General features: G+C 35.9%; 1 pseudogene; it reads right to left on the reverse strand.

Moving 5' to 3' along the window:
- On the reverse strand, positions 1 to 25177 carry LOC149216507 (lysine histidine transporter-like 8; annotated as a pseudogene).
- Positions 25178 to 25826: the final 649 nt, after the last annotated feature.

Raw genomic sequence — 25826 nt, forward strand, 5'->3', positions numbered from 1 at the left:
TCAAATACAAGTTTGAGAAGGCAAGTGATCGATACTTACAAAATATCCATAAGCCCGGTAACCTCCAATTGCAATGGGGAACATGCACATGACCACAAGTAAATAAGCAACCTTTGCTCCTCTCCACATTGGTACAAAGGTAGGATGCTTGAGACTAGATGGCATAGTAGCCTGCATTCTCATATACAACTTCCTAGTTAATCACGGGAAAGAAACATCATCTATACGGTAAGCTATTAATATGTAACCTTCTCTAAACAATATGGACAAAGATAAGAAATCATAAGGAAACACAAGTCTATGTTGCTACAAAAGCACAGTACTTGTATTTCCAAAGCAATATTGTTACCCCTGAAGGAAAAATCAATAATTCCCAATGAATTCAAGATTGAGAATGTTGTTGTAGTGTCCATTTTGGCCTTTAGGTTTTCACAAGATATGCCCAAGGGTCTATATTTTCTTGTGGACAAACCCCAAACCATAGTGCAGTATGTAATTGTAGTTATAGCACCTATAAGGGAGAGTCCTGCTATGGAGTTAAGATTAGACAATTGGGACAAAACAATGCAAAGGGACATGAAAACCAAATACCATTCCACTATAGTAAGTGGATTGGATCCACAAGTTGGGCCACAAAAAATTTGTAAAATAACTTCATTGTCTCTCCACCAATCAGTATCAGGGTAGTTGTCATCCTAGCTAATAGATAAACAATTGGAAATAGAGTCAACCATACACCAAGCCTCTCCCCTGCAATGTTTAAAGAAAAATCGGCATTCATACATTCCTTCCATCTAGGATTATTATATCCAACATTAATATATACTTGAATCTATTAGATCTACAAAAAAATATCTAAAATCTGATGTTTAGACCTAAAACTGAAGATTATATGGACTCTGCATTCGAGATAGCAATCCACACTTTGATATCCAATCAAAATAGACATGTAGCTTAAGCTTAGTAATAAAGCAGCCTAGATATCAAGATTGTAATTGTAAAAGGTATATATTATTGTTACCAAATGCAGCGTGTGCAAGCTCCACATATTTGTTGTAGTGTTCCCCCAAACAACTTCATGAAGCATGATAAGAACCCACATAGTGTAGAGTTGCCACAGGTATGCTATGGTCAGACAAATTATTCCCCAACTCCTGTTTATATTCATGGACAAGAAAGTACAAATCACAACAAAGTTACAGAAGGAATAAACCCACAACACCACACTTCTATATTCATAGCTCTAAGAGGCATAGGCACATTCTACAGCCAAGGTAGAGGTAGTAATATCAATGATTTTGAATCCCAACATCTTAAAGGACTATTTAAGCCCATCAAGTGGGTGCAAAACATAAAAGATGTTACCTTTAAGAATTCAAAACATAAAAATTGGTACTTTTAGGAATTCAATATTTATTTGAACGGATCTTGGATTCTTGCTTATACTCATGGGAAAGAAACTACAAATCACAACAATGTTACAAAAAGTACAAATAGCAACAATGTTATAGAAGGACTAAATGCTCAAAGGAACACTTATATATTCATAGATCTGAAAGGCACATTCTAAAGCCAAGGTAGAGGTAGTAATATCAATGATTTTGAATCCCAGCAGCTTAAATGACTATTTAACTCCATCGATTGGGTGCAAAAACATTAAAATTGTTATTTTTAGGAATTCAAAACATAAAATTGTTATTTTTAAAAATTCAATATTTATTTGAACAGATATGGAGTTATGGAATTTAGATGGATCTATTTAAATATTAGTTAAAGGTGGATCTAATTAAATATAAAACTAATAGAACTCAGTTCTAAGTTATGATACAAATCTCAAATAATGTCACAATACAAATATCAAAGAAAAAAGAAAATGCAAATGAAAACAAAGGTTGCAGAAGAAACAAACCCACGACAACCCACATTTTTATCCATTGCGGCACATTTTACAGAGGCAACCCACATTTTTATCCATTGCATTCCATTGCACTGACACATTCTACAACCTAGTTAGATATAACAATATCAATATGATTTAATCACAACAAGTCGATGTGAAAACTAAGATTTTTAACTTGAGGAATTTGATCATTTTTTAAGTATATCGGCCAGGGTCAAGATGAATCTAAAATCACTTCAAATTATTTTGCAAAATACATCCATGTGATCTGACATTACATCATATTTTGATGAATCTAAAAATCAATTTTTTTAAAAAACCCATGAAAACATGAAAGAAAAAAGACAGAGAAATCAAGAACATTCTACATACCATCCCAAGAAGGTAAAATCCATTGACCACTACAAGAAAAAAGGTCATTAGTGAGGGTCAAAAAATGTCACCATAAGCTCATTGGTGACAGTCAAAAAAGCCTTCGTCACCAAAAACTGAACGTCACTAAAGGTGGCACTGTCAAAAGTATAGGTGTTGTGGTGACATTCAAGGTCTGTCACCAATAATGATTTATAATGATGGATAGTGACCGTCACCATTTCATATGAGCAATGTTGACGGATCTTAGCCTCCGTCACCAAAACAATGAACGTCACCAAAGGTGGCGTCAGCAAAGGTGTAGGTGTTGTGGTGACATTCAAGGTCCATCATGAATAATGATTATAATAATGGATAGTGACAATCACAATTCCATCTAAACAATGACGATTTATTGTGATGGACTTTTCATGGTTGTCACTATTAATGCATATATATGGTGGCGTTCATTGACCGTCACCATTTCATGTGAACAACAACAATTTATGGTGATGGACCTTTCATGGTCATTATTATTGATACATATATATGGTGGTGTTCTTTGACCGTCACCATTTCATATTTTGGTGAGGGTCAAAAAATGTTGCCATAAATTTATCGGGGATAGTCGAAAGAGCTTTCACCACCAAACAATAATAATTTCCATTTCATATCAATATCAAGGCATGATGGAATCAAACCACCAACCTTCTGCTTGAAAAGCAGGTTCTCTTCCATTGAGCTAGCACCCTTTAAAAAATTAGACCTTGAAATTTTATAGATTGTAAATTCTACAACTTTCAACAAATTCTAAAACATTGTAAAGTCTTGGAAATTCTCTTACTAAACAAATAAGTAGCATCGAAGTTATAGGTCCCTACCTAATGGTTATGAAGTTATGAAAAGTGGGTGGAAGGAAAAATAATTACAATAAGATACTCAATATGTTTAGTTGAATACTCAATTAGAAGTGAAACTTTGAAGACATTTATAACCTATAAATGACTTATAATTATCAAACCTAAAATCTACAATTACATCAAATATTGATTTCTCACCTTGTGAATCATGTAAATCTGTTGTCACTGATTTTCATGCCAAAATGTAAAAAAATAATAATATTCATGATGCAATTATGAGCTACATGCTTGAATCCTACTGGCTATGGGGTCTAGAAAACTAATCGGGAGTGCTTCTCATTATTAATTAATTCAATATGTCAAAATACAACAATCAATAACAATGATCCTGAAATGTAACCAATAAATATATCTTAAAATTGTAAGTACAAAATTTTGGCTAATATTCATAGTGCACACCAGGATACGCAAAATTAAAAATAACACCTACACTCCATAATAAATAAATAAATTAATAATACAATTTCTTTAGCACTTAACATATTATATTAACATAAACAATGCACAATAGTTCACAAGTTTCAAATGACATGCATAGTTTCTAATTTATCTGTTAGGAAATTATAAGTAATTGAAGAGGCTACCATAGGACAAACTTGAAATAGAGAAGCATAAATCACATTATTATAAAGTACAAGGATATAAATAAATTAAAAATAAAATCATTGCAAGGACATCAAAACACTTATTTTCACTTTGTATTAAAACTATTCTATTCCATACATTACCATGGTTATCTCATCATTACTAGTTTTCATTTTCACTTCCATCTCATTCTATTTTCTTTCCATTCCATATTCATCCTTGTTCATTTTTAATAACTTTTCATTTAACTCTATCCACTCAAAAAAAAAAAAATCCATCTAATTTCTCACCAACAAGAAAATTTGGCAAATTTCGTTTAGTTCTATAGGGAGGCTATAGGATTGAGGAAAAGCCACAAGTATTTGAAATTTTCATATCCAAGCCTTCAAATTTTTAATATAATACCCTAGAGGCATGACTTATACTTAACAAAAAATGAAAATTTGGAGTATCTTAACATCTGCATGGTACCTATACATAGTCATGTAGCAGCTTCAACATATAAAATGCAACATTGTACATAGTATAAATCACACCATTATTCACTATGGGGCTCATGTCTTACACGTAAGAAGTAACATGAAGAAATTATATAAATGTTCTCATAATTGGAAGAGATACCATAGTCATATGAGACAATCAACAATATTCATCCAAAAGATGACGTAATATCACATCAGCAATCAAGGATAAATGAGAAAAAATAGAGTTTAACCAAAGAGTTCATTAAGTAAAGTGAAAAGACAGCTAAAGAAAATACATGACTAAAGGTTAAGAAGTGACATGAAGAAATTATATAAATGTTCTCATAATTGGAAGAGATACCATAGTCATATGAGACAATCAACAATATTCATCCAAAAGATGATGCAATGTCACATCACCAATCACCAATCAAGGATAAACGAGAAAAAATAGAGTTTAACCAAAGAGTTCATTAAGTAAAGTGAAAAGACAACTAAAGAAAATACATGACTAAAGGTTATGATTATATTCTCGGTGTTGATCCATTTAATTTTCACCACCCTTTTTTCTCAACCATGCCTACATGCCAATTTACTTCTAGTTAATTTGCTACAAGAAGAATAATTATTTCTATAGAATTAGTTACGTGAACGACTATAAGATTGCAATGATATACAAGAAACTCCAAATAGGAAGTACAATAAGCTCAATAGAATAAAAGCACAACAATGGAAAGTCATTTCGTTTTGTTTTCCCTCTCTTTGACTATTTTTGGGATTCTTCTACTACAATTGTTGCTAGAATGCATATGTTGATTGTTCAAAATTTAGAACTCTTCCTATAAGAATTTCCATAAACAGAACTACAAGATACTAAAATCAAGTTTATAAGGAAAGGAAAAACAAATATAAAACAATAGGATAAACCCCTTTGAACATATTTTTCCATTAAGTAATAAATGTTAATTTAATTTTTTATTGTCGATTTTTTTTTTTTGAATTTCAAGGTTTCGAATTGGAAAATGAACCCAAATGAGGTGAATAAGCATGGAACCCATTTAATTATTTACATAACTAAAAGACTTACATTCTATGATTGTGCCAAATTATATCATTGCAAATTGCTTTAACAAGAAGCAAACAATTAATAATGATCAAACAATATGGCTTAGGAGGTGTCAAGACATGCAAAAGCCCACTCTTCTTATAAATCAAGACTACTCAGATCACTGGTTCTTCATATCAGTATAGTGGTTAAGGATATGCTACACCACAGTAGCCTTATAAATGGATGGTACATGATTTGCCACAAACAATTACCAAATTATGTGAAAATGTAATGTTGCCAAAGCTTTATGGGCATAGACTGCTACCTAGTATAATATTTTGTTTGCTTGTCCTCTTCATTCAAAAGTGGCACTCGTTTTGGAACAAAATGGATTATATAAGATGCCTATGTAGGTATTTGCAAAGATTGACATTTGTAAGAAATATGTATATTCTCTTGAGATCATAGCCAAAGAGAAAATGATAACTCTCCACTATTCATCGACATTGCCCTTTCCCAAGACCAATCGTTTCTTTAAAATCCCAAATTTGGTTGCATTAATTGCAAAATCAAAGTTCAAACCGATGGCCATTCTTGCTGTATTTATTGGTCACTCCCTCAAGCTGGGTTTTAACATGGATATAACCAATTCCTCTTGTGATTCTCACATTGTATCTCCTCACCAAATTCTACCATAAAATAATGCTCACTTATTTAGCTGGTTAAAAGGACCTTGACGTCCTCCTATTTTACTGGAATTTAATAAACATGATAAAGGCAACATTTTTTGATGTATAGAAACCTTTTGTACCATATGAAATTTGCATTCAGAATTTTCTCTTCAAAAAACACTAGAAAAATAAATGAAAAAAATATAGGCTTTCAAATGTCAAAACCTAAATTAACAAATGGTTCAATCAACAAGGTAGCCCATTCCATTTGATCTTGCAATAAGGAATTCCTCAATTAAAAATCACTGACGTGTTCAAAAATTTGTTGTCTATACAATTATAAGCACATAAAATTGTGATGAAAGAAATGTTATCAAACTCAAGTCTCAAACAAGGTTCAGACATTGGTAATGTTGTGGGGACAACTGAGGAAGGAATGCATTCAATCAAGAGCCCAAAAATTCTAGCAGTTGTACTGAAAATAGATTGTGCAAAAGCATATGATAAAGTGAATTGGATATATATCAGCTCTTTTGTTGTTTCAATTGGGTATAAATTTGCAGTCTATCTGTTGGATAATAGGATGCCTATCATTAGCATCCTTTTTCGTTCTGATGAATAAATTTCTTCATATTTTTTTATGCCTTGACGGGCCTATGACAATGATGTCTCTTGTCCTCTTTCCTATTTCTTATAATTGTTGAAGGGTTAAGTATTTTTAATGCCTCAACAGGCCCATGAAAAGGATGTATCTTGCCCACTTTCCTATTTCTTATAGTTGTTGAAGGGTTAAGTATGCCGATAAAGGATGCAACGAGGAGAGGTTCATTTCACATTTCCTCATTAGATGACATTATGATTTTCAATCAACGTTCCATTGGGAAATTAAGAAGCATAAAGGATATTATGTATATATATTTCCAAGAAAAAATGTATGAGGTCAACATGATGAAGTCCTCAATAATGTTGAAAGAGGAAGAGGAAAAGGTAAAAACTCTTTGCTCCTTATCACTGACTCTCATCTTGAAAGGTAAAATCAAATAATTACAAGTATGCACATTGGCTTGGGCTATTGGACAAAGTTGACGCTAGAACCTCTATATAGTGAAATATATGGCTGTCACCCGGTGCTACGCTGGTAGAATAAAGTATTCCTCTATATTGGGTATCTATTGCACACATTCCCAAAGTCATTATTAACAAAATTAGGAAAAATTGTTCCAGGATTCTATGGATAGGGAAAATGTCGAAGGAAGTTAAATGGACAAGAGTGGAAACTCCAAAATTCAAATGAAACAGGTGGATGGAGGTTGAAGAATCTAAATGCATTTAATATGGCACCAATGGTTACAAGAAGCCTTAAGAGGTTAATTTATAATGAAGGGCTATTTTGAAATGTGATAGAAATTAAATTGTTCAAAAGGGACATCAATGGAAAAAATGGTTGAGAATGGAAAGGAAAATTATTTAGAGTGCTTCAATTGTCTACAAAACTTTGGTTAGGGCATTCATTATAAGAGGAAAATGAACAACTCAAAAAGTAGGAAGAGAAAATAAAGAGAAAATTGGGGAAGATCCTTGGATTGGCTATAAAGAAAATTTTACATTCTCAGAACCCCTTCTAAATGTTCTGCACTTCATGGGAATATTCTCTCTAAAAGATCCAACAAGTCCTGTTTGAAGAAATGATTAGTCCAAAAAATGGAAAACAATAGAAGTCTTGAATTTACAAGAAAAAACAGAGAATATGTAACTTTGTTGAATCACAGTAGGAAGACATAATTATATGATTAAAAAATCAAAGCAGAACGGAGTATATAAATAAAATTGGTTATTCAACCAAAATGGAAGAATCTCAAGGAGGAGAAAGAGCCTAGTGGTGGAAGATGACCAGGAAGTTGGAGAACCCTTTAAAAACTAAAAGCTTTCCCCAGTTAGGTATGGCTAGTAAAATCTTAAAATGGGATAATGGCCAAAAGAATATTTAGAGTTGACTATGGCAATATATATTGTACAAATTTCATGAGGAATCTATGGATAATCTTTTTATCACCTACTATTCTTCTAGATCTGCTTAAAATGAACTATTATAGTTGTTGAAGGGTTAAGTATGCTGATAATGGATGCAACAAGGAAAGGGTCATTTCAGATTTCCTCATTAGATGACATTACAATTTTCAGTCAAGGTACCATTGGGAAATTAAGAAGCATAAAGGAGATTATGGATATAAAATTGGTTATTCAACCAAAATGGAAGAATCTGAAGGAGGAGAAAGAGCCTAGTGGTGGAAGATGGCCTGGAAGTTGGAGAGTCCTTTAAAAACTAAAATATTTCCCTAGATAGGTCTGTCTAATAAAATCTTAACATGGGATAATGGCCAAAAGAAGATTTTGAGTGGACCATGGAAATATATAATGTACAAATGTCATGAAGAATCTATGGATAATCTTTTTGTAACCTACTATTCTTCTAGATATGCTTAAAATTAAGTATTATAGTTGTTGAAGGGTTAAGTATGTTGATAATGGATGCAATGAGGAGAGGGTAATTTCACATTTCCTCATTAGATGACATTACGATTTTTAGTCAAGGTACCATTGGGAAATTAGGAAGCATAAAGGAGATTATGGATATATATTGCCAAGCAAAAAAGTATGAGGTCAACATGATGAAGTCCTCAATAATGTTCAATGAGGTAGAGGAAAAGGTAAGAACTCTATGCTCCTTATCACTGACTCTCATCTTGACCATGGAATAAAATACTTGGACTCTAAATTAAAACCAAATGATTATAAGTATGCTCATTGGCCCTGACTATTTGACAAAGTTGAAGCTAGAACATCTATATGGTGCAACATATTTCTCTCACCTGGTGGTACACTGGTACAAGTATTCCTCTATATTGGGTATCCATTGCACACATTCCCAAAGGCATTATTAACAAAATTAGGAAAAATTGTTCCAGGATTCTATGGACAGGGAGAAGGTAAAAGGAAGGAATCCCCCAGTTAGGTTTGGGTAATAAAATCTTAACATGGGATAATAGCCAAAAGAGGAGTTGGAATCGACCGTGACATTATATAGTATACAAATGTCATTAGGAATCTATGGATCATCTTTTTGTCACCTACTATTCTTCTAGATCTACTTGAAATGAAGTATTTCAAATATCAAGAGGGACAAACAAGTGGGACTAGATGTCTTCAGTAGAATGACTTTACTCATGGATAACAAATAAATCAAAAAAAATATTTTTACAACTTTTTCGTGCTTTACAATCTAGGGTATCTGGATTTTGATGAATTGCATATTTTTAAAGGTCTGCAAATGAATCTGCACAAGTAGGTCACAAAATTAGGGTCTCTCATAAATGGAGTTAGAATCCTCTGAAAGAGATACTCCTAAAGAACCAAACATTGGTTTGGATAAGATCCAGGGTTTCTCAAGGAATACTTGCAGGTGTCTGGAGATTCCAAGATGTTTTTTGACGGGGAAAATAATAAAATGTAGAATTAAAAATATGACATTATTCCCAATCATGAATCAAGTTCTAGAAGTAAAAAGTTGTTTTTATGTAGAGAGTTCAATACAAAAGTAAATCAACTATCTAAAGAAGTTATATTATAAAGGTGGTTCCTATCTAAGCAACAATTCAGAGGCACTCAATTTTCGAACGCTAAAATACCATTTTATTGATGCAAGAGTTGAAAAGAGTTTTAAAATGGTCTTTGGTAGAGATTTCTATTTCGTTCACTAATTCAGATATCAACCTTGGGGTTGTAAAAAATTTTGTACAAAAATAAATCAAATGCATGTATTCAAGTACAACAATAACATAGATACACAAGTTAATTAATGTCCACAAATGACCAAAAAGGTAAGACAATAGGGCTCATAAAACAATGATGACAAATTCTAGGAGTGTTGAGTCATAAGTGCTAAAAGGTAAAGCATAATCTAAATAAGTTGAAATACCGTATGAGAGATGTAAACAAAAAAAAACAATAAATGACAAAAGAAAAAGCCATGCATGATAAAAAACAAGAATGGGGCTAGAGGGAGATGGTGGGAAGCCCTAGCATACACCAAAAAGACAAAAGAGGATGGAAACGTCCCTACAAGAACATCTACCACGATTGACAAGGTTGAACTAAAAAACCCTTATAGGAAGTTTAATATGATTTTCGAGACTCTCTTGACACTCAATGCCACTAGAAAGCCTTAATAATGATAGATTGGTTGTTAGAGATGGGAGGGAAAGAAATTGGAAAGCATTGAAAACTAAGATGAGACATGTGATAATATTTAGGACATGGAACTCTTTGAGAGACTTGTGAGGGAAACACTACTCACTAAAAAGAAATATGAGATTCATGGCCTCACAAAGTTTAATATGATTTTCGAGACTCTCTTGACACTCAATGCCACTAAGTAGCCTTAATAATGATAGACTAGTTGTCATAGATGGGAGGGAAATCAATTGGAAAGCATTGACAACTAATATGAGAAATGTGATAAGATCAAGGACTTGGAACTCTTTGAGAGACTTGTGATGGAACACTACTCACTAAAAATAAATATGAGATTCATGGCCTCACAAATCCCTAGTTAACAAGTTTGAATTAGAGTTCGATATGATACAAACAAAAAAAATAAAGTAAAAAAGAAATTCAACAATATACACATTAAAAATCAAATTGTTGGGCCTTTGGTCTTCCACAACCTCCCTCAAATCCTAGAAGATTCAAAATCAACAAGAATCGTCCTCCTCCCCAACATGAGAGTCCAATCATGGACATTAGTACACTCATTAGGAAAGGTGGCCATCAATCAAAGTGGGGGACTTATAATCTAGCCACTTGGGAATTGGCTCAAAGCTAGGTTAATTCGAGCAAGATTGCGGTTTTCATTGTCTACAGACAAATCGATGACCTCTCCCTCATTGAATGATCAAAGTGCACATCTCAAGCACAACAACCAAGATCTCATGGAAAAGAATGGGGAACAAGTCTAGGAACTTGGCATGTTTAAAAGGATATTGATAAGAGAACACTGATTGGTTTTGCAAATCACTCTTCTAACAATTGGCATAATTCCTAGATTTTCTGCACTTTGGTTTCATCAGCTACCAATGATTTGAGCCTTTTCCTGAATGGTTGTAAGGAGAGTGTCTCTCCAAGTTTGTGTTTTCTTGTTTTGCTTCATAGTCAAAGTGACTCTCTAGTTTATTCTCATTGTACTAGTTGCTTCATGGGTTTTAAATTTAAATTTTCCATCTTTGGGTTTGTGCTCCTTTGACTCATTCTCCTATATGGGAAATAATAGATAAATCTTCTCCAACAATGAAATGTGATAATCTCTCAATGCAAAGATGGTGAGGGCATACTTCAAACTAGCGAACAAGGATCCTAATGTTGTGCATCCAATGTCTTCATGGATACTTATGTCTAACAACAAGACTATCCCTTGACAACATGAAGTGCTCAAAATAGAAAGACATCTTAAGGTGCCTCACAAGTCTAATGATAACTCTCCTATAGTTTGGATCCTATGAAGGAAAGAGACAAGTCTTTGGAGAGTCTCAAAGGTGCAAAGGATGTGCCCTAAATTATTCATGTATGATGACCTAAGGAACTAACTGTTTGTAGGCATCATACACCATAGCAGAGAAGTGTCTAGACTTTCTCAGCATTAACCCAATCAAACAATTGCATGCTAGGACCCCATTGCTTCCTAAAACTACACCTTCAATTATCAAATTCATAATACAAGGGTGTTTCCCACTGTCACCACCACAACAATTACTCTCACTTTATTATTCATGATGAGATCAAATGGGGGCTCCCTACTTCTGTTTGGATCTTTCATGAAAAACCATGTACGGATCTAGCAACAAGGCCAAAGAAGTAAAAAATTGAATTGAAATACTTTCTCAATGTCAATGTTGCTAAACAACATAGGAAGTTGTTGCCCATAAAATATATGTACGTCATGGTGATATCAATCTCACTAACTCATAAATAGAAAGGTTAAACACTAAGTATTTAAAATAAAAAAATTCAAATTTCCGGAATGAGGCTCTTAAGAGAACCGGAAAGCTGTATAAACTAGAGAAACAAGTCATTTGTGACCTGTAAGCAATTAAAGGAAGCAAAGCCAATAATGAGAAATTCTTAGAGCACACAAGAAAATTAGCATTTTACAATAGCTTCAGCACAGGCTACTGCATAATATAAATGTTAGGAGGAAAAATAGAGGTGCCATCCTAGCAGACTACCAAATTTTTCTAACTTCAAAATAATTTAATGTAGTTTCTCATCAGCGCTATTAGTGCTGATCTTGAATGAATTTGATGCCCTATAAACCTATCCAGTTATCGCCATTTTTTCTGAACTTGTAAAACTCTCTGGCTTCTTTTCATTCCATACATACTATGTAAATACTAAAACCTAATAGATTAGCTTTCTTCTGAAAATATATGGACACTATCTAATGAATGTTCCATAATTTTCAAAATCAACTAGTAGAAACTAGTAAGCATCCTAACATTTTCCAAAATATATTCTAGAATGCCTAAAGAATTTACCTAACAATTACCAAAAATAACCAGAAACCTGTTGATTATGAACTTATGCATCAAACAATGTCCTGGTCCTTTATAATTATTGTTGTAAAAAACATTGGCACAATCAAACCCTCTAAAAGCCCTACAACAAAATTCACAAAATTTTGTAATAGTAAATCCATATCAAGAAAAATGTCACTTTGGATTTACCATTTGCATTCCTGGGTAGGCATTCCTTAAGGCATTGATATATGGTTCGAGATGGAACAGTAAGCTATGTTGAGCAATACGAATGGGATTCAAACTTACTAATAGATCATAAACCCTACAACAAAATGCATTAAAATTTCTAATAGTAAATCTATATCAAGTAGAAGGTCTCTTTGGATTTACCATTTGCATTCTTGGGTAGGCATTCCTTGAGGAATTAAGATATGGCTCGAGATGGAAATAACAGTAAGCTCTATTAGGCAACACACATGGGAGTCAAAATTACTAATACATCACATATTTCCTACAGAGTAAGGATTATCGAAGATATGTTCCCACAAGGCAATCATTTGATTAGAAGAGTTGTACACAGACATTCATACACCAAAGAGACACAAAAAGTGAGATATCTACAAGCCAATTCCTAAATTAATTTATAATGAATCACCCTATCATCAAAGACATGTTAATTCCTCTTCAATTGGTAAATGCATACAACTAGCTAGAAATGCCAAGAGTAGGAGGTTCAACAGACACAAAATATTGGATTCAACTTTAATGTGCTTGCCTAGTACCAAAGTGTTCCCTTAAGCCACAAATACGCAAGCAAAGATTTAGAGGACTACAACTAGTTTATTTGGAGAGAAGTATCAATGGAACTTGAGAGAAACAAAACCTAGTGTCAAATGGTGATCGACTGACACGTATGTATATTTGTAACTATGAAATACAATTATTGCCCACCTTCATCAAAAGGGAGCCATTTGGGTATAAATGGGCAACCCAGTGGACCGTGTGTAATGAGATTGACGAGATTTCTTTCTTATAAATAAGATAGTGTGAAGAAACCTGTCATCAAACTACTAATCGAGTCCATTCGAGAGAATTAACAACTTTAGGTTCGGAGTTGGCTATCAATGCTTGTCTCCACACTATAGCAGGAGAGGGAACAACCATGTAACCAGCCTTTAGTTGATGTATCACTCATGAAGCACTCAATAACATTCTTAAATCAAATATGCTGAACAAGCAGGGTTACAGAAGCAAGCAGATGGACATGACACTATCAAAAAACATAGTAGAAACAACTAGGAAAATAATAATAATAATACTCTAAGGATATACTTTCTTACTCTCGCTCTCAAAGGATGCACAAACAAAACCCCCCTCACTTGTACCAGAAAAACCTAGTTAACCCATATTAACTAAAATTACATAGCTAGTATGAACCCTGCAGTGCAAAAGACCTAATGAGAAACCAATCCCTATCCTGACCCTGATAGTGACACTGTCATTAAAAAAACCCTATGCTCTTCCATTATCAAATATCACCCTTCTTGTTGGCAATATAATCATAACAGAAAAATGAAAGTAATATGTGATTCATAATGATTACTAACCATTGAAGCTAGCCATATAATCTATGTTTCTGGAGGCATCGCAACAACCATTTAAACAGTTCAACCACTTCGAAAAATAAAACTTCAAAGATAGGCATAAATGAAGTGTAATTGTTGAAGGAATCATGTACTAAACCATCATATCCAAGCCATTTTGAATAAGGGACAAACCTCATCTAAATACCCTAGGTCGCCATTAATGGCCTTGTTTTCATATCCTGGTGGTGGAAACGAGAGGCAGTGAGACATTTGAATTGTTTGGATTTTATTAAATGGGTATCAACCTTTTTTGAAAACCACTGAGACTACTCTTGGATCTATAGGGTTGCTACAAGAGATTTTTTAAAGGAAACATGAATTTTCACGTCTCAGCAGGAAAAATAAAAAATGGTTTTCAAAATCAAGAAGGAATATGTTTTTACTAGTTTTACTTACTTCAATGCTCCGATGTTAAAAATCTCCTTGGTTTAAATTTTAAAAAAATGCAAACCCAAATCCATGCTTCTCAATGGTACGCTCATTTGCTACAACAATTCATCAATTTGAAAAGATATTCAGTTGAGCTATTCATAAAACACCATAAAACTGCCGTAAAATCCTCTATACTCTTGAAATGCAAAGTATCTTGCCTCTCTGTAATATAGGGTTGGGGTTAGCTCACTATTTTATTAAAGGGTTTTATATTTGTATGGTTTGAGTTGCACCCAATTGTGCTTTCGCCAAATTCTGGGCCCACTTATGTACAAAAATCACTAAGGGCTCTGATCCTTCAAAATTACTTTGCAAGAACAATCTAATGAGTAAGCCAGGATCGAAAAACCTAGGTACTCAGCAAGCCGACACTTGAAACATTTAAAGGAAATTCAATCCAGCCAAGCATAGATATTCAGTTGGATGTGAGTAAAGAGATGAATGGGAGTTGAAATGGAGGTTTCAAAGTAGAGGGATCTGTGAAATTGAGCTCTCCTCCTACTTCTGCCTCGTAAATAAAACCTACCCCTTCCCTTCGACTGAGTTTATTTGTGTCTCTCTCAATTTATAGGGGCTCAATCAAGGGGTTTTAGGGTTATTCAGAGGGGAGTGGTCTAACGAGGCAAAGGAATTGCCTGGACGGCCAAAAGTGGTTGAAATCTGGGAAGAAAAAAATTCAAAAAATCTTGTAGAGACAGTGTTTGAATCACGTTTTTGATGGTGGAAATGGATTCAACACCATAAAAAACGTCTAAAACACCTAAAATTTTGAAGTTTAACAACTATAACTTGGATTTACAAAAATCTTTGCCGGATTTTCTCTAAATATGACCAGAATTTCCATAACTTTCCCGACAATTCCTTCTGTGAGTTAGACTACAGCATTCAGAGGAAACAAATCTAGATTAATTGCCCATGTAGGGTGCTTTGCATGGTATGGAATCTATGGGGGACTCGTGGCACTCTAGCGGAAAAAATAACATTTAAAAATTTGGTGATGGTTGGATGCTTATGCCCACGCTTAATATTTTATATTGCTCCATTTGCATGAAAATGACCAGCTAGTTTATAATTGATCTATATAATTTTTCCACATCATATATGAAGCCAATTAATGGTCCTTCTACACATGGCTTCTCATTTCTTCACTGACTCAAAAAAAGCAAGTGGAAGATATGCCCATTGGTCCCCATGGAATTAGAAGGAAAAGCAAGAGGAGTGTTAAAGAAAAGACAAATGTAATGTATAAAAATAACTAGCACGAATGTTGACCAAATTTCTACCATTACATTATGTTCTTTTTTAAAAATAGTTAAAATATTTTAACATAACATTACATTGTGTTTTTCTAAAAATAGCTAAAAATATTTGAGACACAACATTAGGTTAAAATACAGTGGTAAGTACTAAAGAGAGTGATGGTTGAACACATAGTTAAAATTTTATTCATTTATTTAATTATTTTTATTATATAATTATTTTTATTCTTTTGTTTGAAAAAAAAAAATTGTTGTTAATATTTTTGCATTAAAATTTGTTGCACATGAGGTTTATTATCAGATTGAATTGCTTTTTATGTTTTTAATTGTCTCTTTCTTTACCATGTATACAGCTTGAGTGGGCCTAATGGTTAAGAGCATGTGTTTCCTCTTGAGAGGTCACAGGTTCAAAACCAGAGGGGGGTAGAGTATGTATGCCTTCGTAGACTTAGCAGTCAAATCATTGTAGAGGTGGGTCCCTTGTCCCATAAACAAGGGGGTATCATACACTAATTTGGTGTCTGGCTTGGCCGTGACCTTAAAATTGGATAATAATCAATTTTATTTTATATACATTTCTTGTGGTTTTTTATGGATAATAATTTGTAATTATAAAAATGGAAAAATAAAATGAAATATTCATTGTAATAGTAGATGATATTAAGATACAGTTTTTAAGTTATAATACTGATATTATTATTAGAAAGACTACATATTAGCAATTGCGTCGAGAGGTTCAAAGGAACGTTGATAGGAATGGGGGAATGTGGAAGGAAATAGTTTACACATTATTGTTTATGTCCTGCTTGTCTCCTTAGACGGGATAATCTCGACTCAAATTCACATTCTTGTTCCCACTAGAATAATGATTATTCATGTTATTATGATGACCATCACCAAAATTCGTCGCTCTATTTTGTTGGTGCAATGGTAGTGTCCAATATCGCTCATCGTCATCCCAATTTCAAGCCTCCCGGAGCGGCAATGGCCTGCGAGGAGGAATGTTAGTCTGAAAACCTTATAATTTACCCTCAATATTTGTAGAACTAGGTTGAGGGGTGACAATATCGTTGGACTCAAAGTTAGGTTTGGACCAAGTAAATGTTCCACCAATGTTTCCATTTCTTGTCGGGTTAGCAAGATTAGGATTTGTCTCTTTCTTTCCATAAATGTCGTTGAGGTTTAGCGAGGCGAACTTATTATTCCCTCTTCCCATTCAAATTTCACAGAATGTCACAACGAATCAGATCGAATTCAAGGAAATGGGAGACATATCCACAACAACACGCATTTCAGATGCTCATGTCGAATCGTACCAGAATTGATGTTGAAGGTTTCATTGCTAAGAAATGCCCTCCTTCTCCTGCTACTCTAGCTTTGTGGAATGGCGTCGGGTTGAGGGCTTCCAAGGGTAGAGGGTGGATTTTATGCAGGTGGGAGTTGGGAGGATGGGAGAGAAGAAGTGACAGGCAGATGCGGTGATGCTACAAATGCCATGGTGGTAAGGATGTATGCAGGCATGTACGCAAAGCGACCTCCACTCAACTTGTGCCACGTGTCTTATTTCTATTTTCCTGAACGACGAAAATGAAGGCTTTTGATTGGTTGGGCTGAATAGTGTTTGCCCACCCCAATCCGGTAAAGAAAATGCTTATCGGCGTAATAAGTATTGATAAATTTTTTAAATAGATGAATATAAATATTAAAGTGAATTATTAGATTAACATATAGGACTACATAAGAAGGAGGTTATAATGTTTTTTTGTGTCATAAGAAGGAGGGTGGTGTGAATGATGTAGGAGATAAATAATATGTCAACGAGTAAAGGTGATTAAAGATTTCATCATTGATCACCTTATATGGTCTTACGCTTGAATCAAAAAGGGATCTTAACAACAACATGAATGTGGCATTGGTGGTGGAATTAGGAGAAGGTATAGTCATTTACATGGTTGGAAAAATATTAAACATCAAGGTTATAAAATAATTATTAAAGTAGTGAGCCCTATTCACAAGTGTTTTGACATTCGTTGTGCTTATGTTGTGCTTGTGTGTATGTTCATGTGTAATGACAAAGCTCGTCCAATCCAACATAAAATGTATGGAAAAAATGATATCTCAATTAAAATCAATTCTCATTATATTTTATGAATTTTGAGAATGAATTTATATTTATAAATACCACATCAAACTCAAAGCGAGATCATAAGTGAAAATAAGCACAAAATGTAATATCATTTCTGCTTGTATATATTTGTAAATGATACCTCTATTTAATTAAACTACTTGTATCATGGTGCCCAAGGAATTTACATGAAAAACTGAAATTTTATGTGAAAAAATTATGAAATGAGGTCCTTACACAATTTTTTGAATTAGGCAATGCGAATGGAATACATGAAGGATTTCAATAAAGTGAAATAATTGTGGATGAGTATTGTGCCTTAATCACTGAGGCTTCAAGGATCAAATATCAATATAATTTATTTCTCTCTGTCAATGTTGTTTTTTTCTCTGTTAGCAATGAATTAATTTTGATTATTTTTCTTGTATGCGGTGAATGAGAGAATAAAGAGTTGAGAAAACAAGTAAGCTGCTTAAATGAAGCCCTTATCCAAGACCAGGGTCTTAAACCATGGAGGAGCAGAGGAACCCTAGCTGAAATAGGAGGAACAAATCCTTCAAAGACCAAATGGATCGAGATTGGAAAGGTGAGGGAATTGTACCCTCACTTGCTGGACAATTGAAAGTGATCTTTCGGGGTCCAAAAGGCTTCCAATGGGGAGGAATGATCAGGTGCTCAAAAATTGCTCAAAATTCAAAGTTTTTGGATCAGTGTGGACACTGAACGACAACATAGTGCTCATCATCATAAATTCAACGCAACTCATTTCGTGCGGAACAAACACCGTATTCTCCCAGAATCATGTTCTGTTCACTTTCCCAAACAGTGGAATTTTTTTAAAAATTTGGCAACCTAATGAGCAATTCGTACTTCTGATGTGGCACTGACTGTGCGGGTCTATGTTGTAGGTTGACTAGTCAACATTATCCTGCAAATCACCTTGTGCCAAGTGACATGTTCTAAGTGGATGAAATTCGGTGTTTTTGATTGGGTGGATTGGTGGCCAACCATGGGTTAACACACGGCCCAACCAGAAGTCACCATGTGGTAGCCCGAGGGCACCAAAATTTTGGGTCGAGTCCGGGTAGCAACAGTGGGGGTCGAACCCGCAACTACCAAGGCACAAGTCAAGATCCATACGAATACGCCATACACATAAGTCTTCACCATATATTTCGTCGACGTTTATTTAAATGTTATGAATGCACCATTCGGGGGAGGGGCCGGCCCACGAGGGTCGACCCTTGGTCGCAGAAACACCATATGACCACCAATTAGAGGGGAGTGGGGGCTCGGCCGGCAGGGTGGGTTGTTGGCCTTAACCCCGAGCACGTGGCCCCCATATGGCCACAATTATCATAACTAAGGTGTTGGAAGCTAATAAAAGCATCCGACAGTTTCGCCCGAGATTCGATGAAATTGTTGCCCCGTTAGCGCATTTTGGGGCAAATTTGTAGGATGGTGTTAGATTTTGGGAAATTTGCGGTGCGATTAGCAAAAAACTGGGAAAAACCATAACTTCAAATTTTTACCAAATTAGGAGCAGAAAGAGGCTACACAGGCATTTTTGGGCATTTTAGAGCCATTGGAATAGGTTTGAGAGCTTTCTGAGCATTGTAAACTGATGTATTCAAATATTTTAGCATAATAGAGAGGGCCAAGCCATTGGAAGATGGACCAAGGAGATGTAGCCCAGGAGGAGTGAAGTCCTTCATCATGCGTTGTTGTGATACTCTTTATGGTGATGCTTATGTTTGTTATTAGCTGTTGTTCAATCATTTTTTATGATAATTTGCACATAAAATTTACATAAAAGCACTCAAAAACTCATGTTTAAACTTGTAATTAACCTCATGAATCCTTAAGCACATTAAGAGGAGCTCCAATCCTTTAAGAAGATTTTGGAGGATTTCATGGCATATTCAAGGGTCACATGTATAAAAGAAGAACACCATATCCAAGAATAAGAAAATTGGCATTTGTGTCAAGTGTTAGGGAGTGTCATGGAAACACAAGGGGAAACTAGCTCAAAATGCATGGAAATGAATGAATAAGAGTGTGTGATAGGGAGTTTCAGTGATTTTCAGGTGTGTTAAGGAGGGAGTGACAAGGTTATATGCTAGGCAGTGCCAAGGAATGATAGATTTCTAGGGAATGTCAGGGAGTGCTAGAGAGTGCCAAAGCATGCCAAGGATTGTAGGGGGTGCTAGCACATGCCACATAGTGCCAAGGGATTGTTATATGTGCTAGGTGCTATGGCATGTCAAGATGTAAACTATGTTGCTCAGTTGTTTTGTGGCCACAATTGGACATGAGCCTTGACATGGTAACTTGTAAGTTGTTAAGTTGGATAAGTTGAAATTACACATGAGTAACCTAAGATGAGTTATATTCGGTTCTTAGGTGAACAAGGCATAGTCTAGTTGTAGTAACTGTAGCTTGGTCAAGTTGTTGTAGTCGAGGCAAGACTTGGTTGGGTTCCCAAGTCCCAAAAAAAGTAAGGGTAGTTGTGAGGACATTATAGCTAAGGAGTGCCAGGGCATGCCAAGGAATGAAAAGACATGCTAACACATGTCGAGCATTGCCAATGCATGTTGAGGAATTTTTAGGGAGTGTTAGGGAATCACAAGGGAGAACTAGGTCAAAATACATGGAAATGATCAAATAAGTGTGTGTGCTGAGGAGTGTCAATGAATTCCATGTGTCTCAAGGAAAAAGTGTGTTAGCAGAAGGTCAAAATATTAATTTTAGGAGGCAAGCCTATGGTTACAATTATAAGGGTTAGGCCAAAGTAGTTCCAGACAAAGGAATACTTTGGGTTGGGCGCAACAATGTTATTCTAATGACTTGGTTGGGTTCCCAAGTTGCAAAAATAGTAAAGTTATCTATGAGGGCATGACAATTAGGGAGCGCCAAGGCGTGTCAGGGAATGCCAAGAAATACTAACATGTGCTAAACAATTCCAAGGCATGTTAGGAATGCTAGACAAGCCAATTGATAAGGCATGCGAAGATGTGCCAAGTGCTACGGTGTGGAGCAAATGCATGCTAGGGCCAAGTGCTAAGGTGTGCCAATGTGTGCTAAGGAGTGTTAGGGAGTGTCGGGGAAACATAAGGGAGCACTGGGTCAAAATTCATGGAAATGAATGAATAAGAGTGTGTGATAGGGAGTGTTAGCGAGTTCTAAGTGTGCTAAGGAGAGAGTGACATGGTATGCTAGGCTATGCTAAGTCATGCTAGATTGCTATGGTGAAATGCAACCAAGATGTTGCAGGTGCTAGGGTGTGTCAACATGTGATAAGAAGTGTTAGGGAGTGCCAGGGAAACACAAGGGAGCACTATGTCAAATTAGTGCATGAAAATGAACAAATAAGAGTTTGTGACAGGAAGTGTCAGTGAGATACAGGTGCGCTGAGGGAGTAACAATGTATGGTAGGCAGTGCTAAAGCATGCTAGAGGCCAGGGCAACATGCTAAGTTGTGCCAGGTGCTAGGGTGTGCTAATGCATGCCAGGGAGTGTTATGGAGTGTGAAGGAAACAAAAGGGATCACTAGTTTCAAATACATGGAAATGAATGAGTACGAGTGTGTGACAAGGAGTGTTAGTGAGTTCTAGGTGTGGCAAGGATTGAGTGACAAGATATATTAGGTAGTGCCAAGGAATGCTAGAGTGCCAAGGAAACATGCCAAGAAGTGTGAGGTGCCAGGGTATGCCAATGCATGCTAGTGAATGTTAGGGAGTACCATATAAACACAAGGGAGAACTAGTTCAAAATCCATGGAAATGAAGAGATAAGAGTGTGTGATAGGGAGTGTCAATGAGTTCCAAGTGTTCTAAGGAGGTAGTGACAAGGTTATATGTTAGGTAGTGCCAAGGCATGCTAGAGTTCCAGGGAAAGTCAAGGAGTGCTAGGGTGTGCTAGGGAGTGAAAAGTGTGCCAAGAAATGTAGGGGATGCTAACACACGCCACATAGGGCTAGGGAATTGTTAGATGTGCTAGGTGTTAAGACATGTCAAGATGTGTATTGTGTTTCTTAGTTGTTTTATGTCCATTATTGGACATGAGCCTTGACTTGGTAACTTGCTAAGTGGGATGAGTTGAGATTGGAAATGAGTAGCCTAAGATGTGTTATAGGTAGTTCGTAGGTGAACAAGGCATAATATAGTTGTAGTAACTATAACTTGGTTAAGTTTTTGTAGTCGAGGAGGGACTTGGTTGGGTTCCCAAGTCTCGAAACACCTAAGGGTAGTTGTGAGGGCATGATAGCTAAGGAGTGACAGGGAATGCCAAGGAATGAAAAGGTGTTCTAACATATGGCAGACAATGTCAATGGATGTTGAGTAGTGCTAGGGAGTGTTAGGGGAACACAAGGGAGAACTAGGTCAAAATTCTTGGAAATGAACAAATAAGAGTGTGTGCCAAGGACTGTCAGTGAATTCTAGGTGTCCCAAGGATGAAGTGTTTTAGGAGAAGTTCAGAATAGGACTTACATGAATCAAGCCTATGGTTGTGATAAGGTGTGGACAAAGCAATTCCATAGAAAGGGAAAATTTGGGTTGGGAACAATATTATTTTGTTAATGAGTTGGTTGGGTTCCCAAGTCACAAAAAATAAGGCTATTTATGAGGACATGACAACAAGGGAGTGCCAAGGTGTTCTAGGGAATGTAATGTTCCCAATTCGTGGAAAAATGTAATTCTATTTGTGAGGGCATGATTGCCAAGGTGTGTTAGGGAATGCTATGGCATGCTAACATGTGCCAGATAGTACGAAGGCATGTCAAACAGGCTAAGATGTGTCATGTGTTAAGGCAAGCCAAGATGTGCAAGGGTGTGACAATGCATGCGAAGGATTGTTAAGGAAGAAAAGGGACGAACAAGTTAAACTACAAGGAAATGAACACATAATAGGGTTAATAAGTCATCAATTTATCTTTTCCATGAGAGGCATGCTAGGCACACCAACACTAGGTGCTAATAGGTGCCAAGTGCCAAGTGTCAGTGCATTCAAAGTGCCAAATATTCCTCTGTTGCTTCTAATCTACTTTCCGATATTATATCAAATAAATTTAATATTGAATCATGCCAAAGCATACCAAGTCATCTCAATGCATGCCAAACATGCTAAGACTTGCCAAGTGCCAACACGTGCCTAGTTCCAATGTGTGTCAGGTAGCGTGATGCATGCTATGAAGTGGAAGAGCATGTAGAAGAGTGCTAAGGTGTGCTAGAGAGTGCCAATGCATGCTAAGGAGTGTTAGGGAGTACTATGACAACACAAGGGAGCACTAGGTCAAAATGCATAGAAGTGAATGAATATGAGGGTGTGTCAGGGATTTTCAATGAGTGCTAGTTGTTATGCTAAGGAGGGAGTGAAAAGGTATGCTAAGCATAGGTAAGGCATGCTAAGGAATATTAGGGCATATCAAGAAGTGCTAGAGTGTACTAGGTAGTTCTGCAGTGTGCTAAGATGTGCCAAATAGTGCCAAGGCATGCCAAGACATGCTAGGATGTGCAATGCACTAGAGTATGCGAATATGCATCAAGGAGTTTGAAGGAAACAAAAGGAATAACTAAGATAAAATGCAAGTAAATGAACACATAAGAGGGTTAATAAGTCTGGACTTTATTTTTTTCAAAAGGGGAATGCTAGGAACACTAATAATATGTTCCAATAAATGCTAAGTGCCAATGTGTGCCAAGTGCTAATGTATGTCAATGCAATATTATGCCAAGGTGTTCTAGGGAATGCTAGGGACTACAAGGCATGACAACACATGATAGGGGAGTTATGCTATGCTAGGGCATGCCAACATGTTCTTGGGCATCCTACTCATGGCAAGATGTTCTAGGTACAAAGATGTTCCATGTACAAATATGTTCGAAGACATGCGAGGTGCCAAGGAATGTTAATGTGTTCCAAAGCATGTTAAGGTGTGCCATGAGTGTTGATGAGTGCTAGGTATATCTCATTAATAGAATTGATAGAGCTTGATTATGTATTAAATAATATATTTCCTACGCACACTAGTGGAACTTTATCTAAAGGGAATTTGCTAGATAATAAACCAAATAGAGATGAATCATGTGTTGACTAATAGGAAAAATATATTCTTATGACTTGAGGGAAATGATACACACTAATTAATTCTTAACAAATTGACTAACTCTAACCACTATGGCCTTGGACACATAATGGAAAGGACTCCAGAACAATGGTCTTAAATCATTATCTTTTGACAAAAAATATAGTAACAGGCACATAGTGTCATCAAAAACTCATTGGAATGATCAATGATGATGAACATTTTTTGACCGTCACCAAAATTAACCAAAAAGAGCATTGGTAAGGGTCAATAAAAGATCGTCACTAGAAGTGTCACCAAATAGAGAATTAGTGATGGGCCTTTAACAACCCTCACCAAAAGTTTCACGAAGGAGAGAATTAGTGACGACCCTTTAACAACCCTCACCAAAAGTGTTATTGGAAATGGCTTTGGTGACAAACCTTAAAGGACCATCACTATATATACTTACAACAACTCTTTTTTAAGGATCGTCACCATATGCGACATTGGTGATGGACCTTAAAGGTCTGTCATAGGCATGACCCTCACCAATGGCCTTTTTTCTTGTAATGGGTAGAATCAAGTCTTGAAACACAATCCCTATATTGAGATTATGAAATGTTGCATAGTAAGAATTCCGATTCCTAGACTTTGTGATGGGTAGCCATTTATCTAGAGGATTTAACTTAGTGATGTACCCAACCTCCTCTAGATAGGTCTTCATATTGTTCAAAACCCTTTGCATGGGAGTCTCAATGGGGCTCAAAACCCTGGGAGAGATAAGGGAAGGAGTCCATGGTGTCCTTGGAGTCTTGGGAGTCTTGAGCAGAGGGGACCTGGGCATGAAAGGAGACACCAAGGATGAAGGAGGGTAAGTGCTCCCAGTTTTCTGAGAAGGTCTAGGGATTCCTGCCCAGGGTAAGAGCATGAGAATGAGAATTTGTAGAAATCTAGTTGTTGGGAGAACAAGAGCCAAGGTTGAAAGGTGGCATCTCCCATGGGCATGGGCGATATTGAGATCAGTTATCATTCTCCCCCTGATTCCTCCTTAGTCCCCAAAGGCGCTTGCAACCTGAAGCTCCTCACAGAATCCTCAGATGAATCCTCTTCTTCCTTATATTTTTTGTGCCCTGTTCCCATTTTGATAACAACAAAACCACCCCCAAGTAATCATCATATCCAACACAGACAACTAATTGAGTATACAAAACATATGCTACCCACATTCCTCACCTCACCATACTTCTCTATTCACGAGATTCTCCTCTTCCTACTTCACCATCATCATGGGAAACTCCACTGTCATCGAGTACTGCAACATAATACAATGCTATCAATGGTCATGCACTCAAAACAATGAAAATGATATACCAATGCACGAAAAATGCATGAACCCATGAGCCCCAAAATCTTATCCCATCTACCATATCTTATACTAGGAAGTTGGAACCCCCATTGTTGTTGTAACTTGTAAGTATTATGTTATGGTATAACTTACAGATATTTGCATTCAGTCAAACTATAATGATAGTATGAGCTCTTGCTATGCCTTCCCAAGTGTGATAAACATGCAAGTCCAGAGGCCCGAAGTATTATGAATGAATGATATTTTCTATATGGTTGTATTTTCTTCGTATTGAGATAGTGTGAGCGTGGACACCTGTGCTCTCCATGGAGAGAAAGCAATGGAATCCTTGTTCTTGGAGGCCACGCCATATCATGACTAATGTTTTTAATGTTTTTAAATTAATTTGTGAGGATTTCTGAAATGGCGGGTACCAATCCAAAA

Source organism: Pinus tabuliformis, chromosome 1_1 (assembly GCF_031772625.1).
Source record: "Pinus tabuliformis cultivar Carrire ecotype Pingquan chromosome 1_1, CPIR1, whole genome shotgun sequence".
Lineage (NCBI taxonomy): Eukaryota > Viridiplantae > Streptophyta > Pinopsida > Pinales > Pinaceae > Pinus > Pinus tabuliformis.